This window comes from Monodon monoceros, unplaced genomic scaffold (assembly GCF_005190385.1).
Source record: "Monodon monoceros isolate NGI ecotype Baffin Bay Population unplaced genomic scaffold, NGI_Narwhal_1 Super_Scaffold_5, whole genome shotgun sequence".
Lineage (NCBI taxonomy): Eukaryota > Metazoa > Chordata > Mammalia > Artiodactyla > Monodontidae > Monodon > Monodon monoceros.
In genome coordinates this window covers 50,940,476-50,947,756 of record NW_021703782.1, presented here as the reverse complement: position 1 = coordinate 50,947,756, position 7,281 = coordinate 50,940,476, and the positions used below count along the sequence as shown (strand labels likewise).

The window sequence follows — 7,281 nt, the reverse complement described above, 5'->3', positions numbered from 1 at the left end:
TTTTTTTTTTTTTTTTTGTCCATATTTTTTAAACGTGCTTTTTTATCATCAAAAAAAGTTACTAAAAGAAAGAATTACCTTATGTATTTTACTATAACTATAGTTTTAAAACATAAGCAATAGAGTAAATGAAAAGTATCCCAGGGGCTTCCCTCGTGGCACAGTGGTTGAGAGTCCGCCTGCCGATGCAGGGGACACAGGTTCGTGCCCCGGTCCGGGAAGATCCCACATGCCGCGAAGCGGCTGGGCCTGTGAGCCATGGCCGCTGAGCCTGCGCGTCCGGAGCCTGTGCACCGCAACGGGAGAGGCCACAACAGTGAGAGGCCCGCATACTGCAAAAAAAAAAAAAAAGTATCCCAAAAGGTATTCATACTATCAACATTAAACCATCAACACAAACTAAATAGGTTTTTCCTTGAGTTTTTGTTGTCTAGTAGCTGATGTTTCTGTCTTTTCCTTTCTTACAAGTGTTTTCTCTTTCACTTTCCCCTCCTGCATTTAGTTATGGCACCCTAGATCCGGAGGTAGAGTGGTTTACAAGAAAATAACAATGAATGTTGATTTTGCAGATCTAAATAAAGCCAACAGGAGGATAAAGACAAGAATTCCCTCGACCAAACAAATTTAACCACCACAGGCAAGAAGAAAAAAAGCAAGAATTTAAGCCTTGTTTTACCTTTTTTTTTTTTTAAACTCAGCTGTCCAAATTTGGAAGAACTGCTTTAACACTTCTCTAACAAATATAATTTCAACGCTTCAAAAAGTTTTTTGTTATTTTATGATATATAGGATATGAATTACTTTTTAAATTATATTTTTCCAAAAAGGGGAAGATGTTTCTGGGGAAAAAAGACTATGCCAAATATCTGACCATAAAACATGCATAGGATATACACACAGTTTTTAGGTCAATATAATTTAAATTATAAATTTTACTGTTTTAATCACACTCCAAAACCATCGTGAGATGTTTACAACACTAATATTTCATCTTTGCGAATTTAGTGTTTTACTCATTTTGTGAGAGATAGAAGAAATATTTTAAGAAAATTGATGCTTTTATGAAATGCTTGAGAAGAAAACGAATGCTCTGTCTACAAAAAGGAAGGGCCAATTTTCCAGTGAACACCAGAAGAAAGAAAACAAGTGGCCTCAGGCCAAAGACAAAATAACTTTTTCCTCACATAGTAGTTTCCCTTTCTTTCCAAACATCAAATTACCACAATACAGCTTAGGTATACCACCACAATAGCCTCCTACAGGACCTCCCTCCCTTACCCTGAAGCCAGTGCAATTCTTCAAGGTCTCACCGGTTTACAACCTACAGTCTGTGAGAGCCTTACAGTCTCTGTAAGAATTTATGAATTGTTTCCTCCCCAAAGTCATATGTTGAAGTCCTAACCCCCAGTACCTCAGAATATGACTATATTTGGAGAGAGGGTCTTTAAAGAGGTAATTAAGGTTAAATGAGGTCACTGGGGTGGGCCCTCATCCATCTACAAGTTGCCAGCAAGCAACCCAATGTTGATGTCTAACTTCTTTAATCACTGTAACTTTTACTACATGTAAAACCTTTTTGTTCTTTCCTCTGTGTGTCTATTTTTCCAACTAAGACAGTAAGCTTCCAACAGTATTTATTTGGTGTTCTCCCCAGTGCCTAACCCAATTCAACATACCTCCTAATCCATCTATTACCATCTACTCAATGAATAACTACCTCAGATCTTCTTGGCAAGTGTTTCACAGGAAGGCAATGGTATCAGTTTTCTCTATCTAGAAATAGTTCATCTCCTTATTCTTATTCACCCATGTGGAACCCCACTATAATTATTTAATTATAGTACATTAACTTTATCATATTAAACATCATTTCCCAACTGTATTTATAGTGATGCTCTTTTAAGCAGGAAACTAATTTACAAGAAAAAATAATACCTTTCTTGTTATAAATATGGGGTTGATAATGTATGTAACAATGTAACAATATCAAATGAATTCCTACTTTAGGCCAAACGTGTTTTAAGAGCACATATAACTGTTTGGGAAATATAACTGGTGATATTATCATCATTCACATGCACCATCAAGCAGTCCTGAATTCTACAGGAAGTTGTTTGCTTCTTTACTCTGAATCATAGAAGCTTTTGCTGATAGATGTGTCATTTGCTCTAGCATATATAGGGACATTTCCAACCCAAGATGTCAACTGTGCCCGAAGATATTTTGTGAAAAGCACAAAGTACTTTGTGCGTATACAAAAGGGAACCAACCTGCAACTCAACCTGAATCAAATCTATTAATCTGCTCTTAACTCAGGACAGTATCTTCCAGGCAACTGTTACTCCCCAGCTTCTAAATCCCTTAATCTGAACCCTAGACAATGGGTCCATTTCTTTGTTTGTAAAGCAGAGCCTCTCCACCACATCAGCTAAAGGCTAAAGGCCTGATCAATGCAAAATTACATTTCAAGGATTTCCATCAATGTCTCCAAGCACCAAGCCTTGCACAGATACAGTAAACTCTGGGGAGAGCCTCTACTCCCTCACCATATATATGCATTTAAAAGATAAATGAACTACACCAAGAAAATCCTAAAGATGCCACCAGAAAACTACTACAGTTAATCAATGAATTTGTAAAGTAGCAAGATACAAAATTAATGCACAGAAATCTCTTGCACTTCTATACACTAATGATGAAAAATCTGAAAGGGAAATCAAGGAAACACTCCCATTTACCACTGCAACAAAAAGAATAAAATACCTAGGAATAAACCTACCTAAGGAGTCAAAAGACCTATATGCAGAAAACTGTAAGACACTGATGAAAGAAATCAAAGACAATACAAACAGATGGAAAGATATATCATGTTCTTGGACTGGAAGAACCAACATTGTGAAAATGACTATATTACCCAAAGCAATCTACAGATTCAGTGCAATCCCTATCAAATTACCAATGGCATTTTTCACAGAACTAGAACAAAAAAAATTTACAATTTGTATGGAAACACGTAAGACCCTGATAGCCAAACCAATCTTGAGAAAGAAAAACAGAGCTGAAGGAACGAGGCTCCCTGACTTCAGACTATGCTACAAAGCTACCGTAATAATCAAGACAGTATGGTACTGGCACAAAAACAGAAATATAGACCAATGGAATGGGACAGAAAGCCCAGAGATAAACCTACACACATATGGTCACCTTATCTTTGACAAAAGAGGCAAGAATATACAATGGAGAAAAGACAGCCTCTTCAATAAGTGCTGCTGGGAAAACTGGACAGCTACATGTAAAAGAATGAAATTAGAACACTCCCTAACACCATACACAAAAATAAACTCAAAATGGATTAAAGACTTAAATGTAAGGCCAGACACTATAAAACTCTTAGAGGAAAACATAGGCAGAACACTCTATGACATCAATCACAGCAAGATCCTTTTTCACCCACCTCCTAGAGAAATGGAGATAAAAACAAAAATAAACATTTGGGACCTAATGAAACTTAAAAGCTTTTGCACAGCAAAGGAAACCATAAACAAGACGAAAAGACAACCCTCAGAATGGGAGAAAATATTTGCAAACGGAGCAACTGACAAAGGATTAATCCCCCAAATATACAAGCAGCTCATGAAGCTCAGTATCAAAAAAACAAACAACCCAATCCAAAAATGGGCAGAAGACATAAACAGACATTTCTCCAACGAGGATAAACAGACTTCCAACAAACACATGAAAGGATGCTCAACATCACTAATCATTAGAGAAATGTAAATCAAAACTACAATGAGGTATCACCTCACATCAGTCAGAATGGCCATCATCAAAAAATCTACACACAATAAATGCTGGAGAGGGTGTGGAGAAAAGGGAACCCTCTTGCACTGTTGGTGGCAATGTAAACTGATACAGCCACTATGGAGAACAGTATGGAGGTTCCTTAAAAAACTAAAAAGAGAACTACCATACGACCCAGCAATCCCACTACTGGGCATATACCTGGAGAAAACCATAATTCAAAAAGATACACATACCCCAGTGTTCACTGCAACACTGTTTACAATAGCCAGGACATGGAAGCAACCTAAATGTCCATCGACAGATGAATGGATAAAGATGTGGCACATATATACAATGGAATGTTACTCAACCATAAAAAGGAATGAAATTGAGTTACTTGTGGTTAGGTGGATGGACCTAGAGTCTGTCATACAGAGTGAAGTAAGTCAGAAAGAGAAAAACAAATATCGTATGCTAACGCACATATATGGAATCTTAAAAAAACGGTACTGATGAACCTAGTGGCAGGGCAGCAATAAAGACGCAGATGTAAAGAAAGGACTTGACACAGCAGGGGAAGGGGAAGCTGGGATGAAGTGAGAGAGCAGTACTGACATACATACACTACCAAAAATAAAATAGATAGCTAGTGAGAAGCAGCTGCAAAATACGGGGAGATCTGCTCGATGCTTTGTGATGAACTAGAGGGGTGGGATAGGGAGAGTGGGAGGGAGGCTCAAGAGGGGATATGGGGATATATGTATACTCATAGCTGATTTACTTTTTTATACAGTAGAAACTAACACAGCATTGTAAAGCAATTATACTCCAATAAAGATATACAAAAAAAAGTATCTGAGATGCAAAGAGGACTTCAGCCGCCAAACAGGGCATTGTATATATGATAGGAATTTGGAGTACAATAAAAACTGACATAATCTCTCCCCTAGCAACAACAGTCAGGGGGCTCACGTGATGAAATGAAGGAGTGTGTTAAATGGAGAAAGGAAACCAGAAACAAGAGAGGGGAAAAGAAATACTGAAAGGAGCCAAGGAAAAGGAGGGAACACACGTAAGAGTTATGGTATGCATCTGAGCAATCTAGTAGTAATGTGTTGAGACAAACTTCATCAATTGTTTTGTTTGTTTTTGCAAATGACGTAGGCAAGACGAGTGATGAAGAGTCAAGGGGCTCCCCAAACTAGCTCTGCCTAAGTGACAACCTGCCTGTGGAAAGGAACTTATGACAACCCCGAACCCCTGCCTCTGTCTAGCTAAATAAGCAGAACTATAATTCTCAAAGCTGCTCAGGTAACAGAGCAGCTAGAAGTCACCAGAACTCACTGCAGAGCACCCTGAGATACAGCTATATATTGAACTTAAAATAGCTAAATATATAATTTCTGCTAATCACAAACCCCACTTCAGCCTAGATTCTTAAAAAGATACCAAAAGGTTAAGAAAACTTTTTGAGAGTGAAACATGGAAATGAGAAATCCAACACATTAATTTGTCTGCCTACTGGGGAACAGTCTGCCAATTCACAGAACACCAGAAACACGGCCTAAAACGCAGTGAAATTAAACAATATGCTCATTACATGAGGGAGTATGTAAGCAATACTTTTGAAGCCTAGTCTTGATTGGCAACTATTTCTGTAGAGTAAGACAGTAAATTTTTCAGACTTTGAAGGCTCTCCATCTCTGTCTCAACTATGCAACTACTCAAATCTGCCACTGCTGCTGCGAAAGCAGCCACAAACAGCAAGAATCACACACAATAAGAATGAGAGTGGCTGTGCACCAATAAAACTATGTGCACTGACATTTGATCTTCATATATTTTTCACATGTCATGCAATATTATTCTTTTGATTTTGTTTTTCAACCATTAAAAAATGTACAAACCATCCCTAGCTCTTAAACCGTAGAGAAAAAAACAGGCTGCAGCAGAGAGATTTGGCCCTTGGCCCTTAAGTTTACAGACCTCTGCTTTTAAGAACCCTAATGTGAACTCTGAGATGGGAGGGGGGAGTGAGGGGGCAGTGGGGGATAGAGTCCACTCTAGATAAACTTGGCCCATTTGTAAACTAGCCCATCAGCAAGCAGGAAATCTGGGCATCCCAGACAAGATTATTCCCACCACCCTCTAAACCCTCTCAGCTCCTCCCTCAGGCAAAGGCACAGGTGCACTGCATTAAAATTCAAGCCAAGAAACTTCCAAGTTTTGTTGGGTTTTAAATGCAGTCATTTACCTAAATTCTACCGGGGCTAAAGCATATATTTTACAAATTTAGATGATGCGACTCCTACAAAAAGTTCATTGTAGCTCTCTATACCCAAATGCAACATGTAATCCTGAAAACCACTCCATCACTTCATAAATGTTTCAGATTAGGTGTTACTTATTCTGTGAAAGGCAACCTAAATGAGGAATGCCTACGGAAAACAAACGGGATGTTTACGCCACAGCTGTCCAACAAGGCTGGATGACAAGAGTCTGGCCACTTTTCAGATTATTCCCCTCTCGACACCAAAAGAATTTGGAGAGTCTTCCTTCTAGGTTGGTGAAGTCAAGGTCCTCTTATCTGATGACACCTCTGAAACACTAGCCGCCACCCGCACCCACTCCGCCCAAGACCCGCAGCGTCCAAACCCGGATTCCGCCCCAGCAGAGCAACCTCGGCAGCCCCAGCTGCTGAGATGGACGGAGACTTCCCACCGGCCCCTACTCGCCCCTGGACACAGAGCAGCAGCGGCCCCTCCCCCTCTCCGCAGTCCCAGCATGAATTTCCACGCGATCGGCAGGAAAGAATAGCCCAGCCTTTGTGCCTCTGCAAAAGAACGCAGCAAGAATTTACACCATCACCACCGCTGAAACACACACACACACACACACACAACTTCGCAACAGCGCTTCCTTACAAACATCCGGCATCCCGGGGCTGCGAAACTGCGGACAAAAGCGCCCCATCGCCGCGGGGTGGGGGGATAAAGGGGGAGGCGGGAGCAAAACACTCCCACCAACGCGGACAGCTGACGAAAGGGCACTGGCGTCAGGGAGAGGGATGAAAATTGGGGGCGGATACCAGTGAGCCGCGCGCTCTGGGTGTCCCGCAGCCGAGGCGAGAGACGCCAGTCTGGGGGCGCGTCTCCCCACCCCCACGTAACGATAGAGTGGGCGTCCGACCCGGGGCGCGGCCACCGCAGCAGACAGCAACAGGCGCCCGCGCCCCGCTGCGCCCGGCCCGCGTGCCAGGCCCGGGGTCCGCCTCCTCAGCACCCTTACTATGCCCCTCCTGGCGAACAAAAAGACGAAACTTTTCAACCTCTTAGAATCAACAAGAGCAAAAGGAGGGGAGAAGTGGCTGAAAGAACCGGAACGACCGCTTGGGGACCCGGCGAGTCGCAAAGGAAACTTCCAGACCCCATCGTTTTCAACAATCAGAGGAGCAGCTGCTTCCCGGTAGCGCCGGGCCGCGCAGGGTGGGCCGCCCGC

General features: G+C 41.6%; 1 protein-coding gene across 2 annotated transcripts in view; it reads right to left on the bottom strand.

The window, feature by feature from the left end:
* Positions 1–7,281, bottom strand: part of MPDZ (multiple PDZ domain crumbs cell polarity complex component) — a 264,202-nt gene that overhangs the window by 256,167 nt on the left and 754 nt on the right. The window lies entirely within an intron of this gene.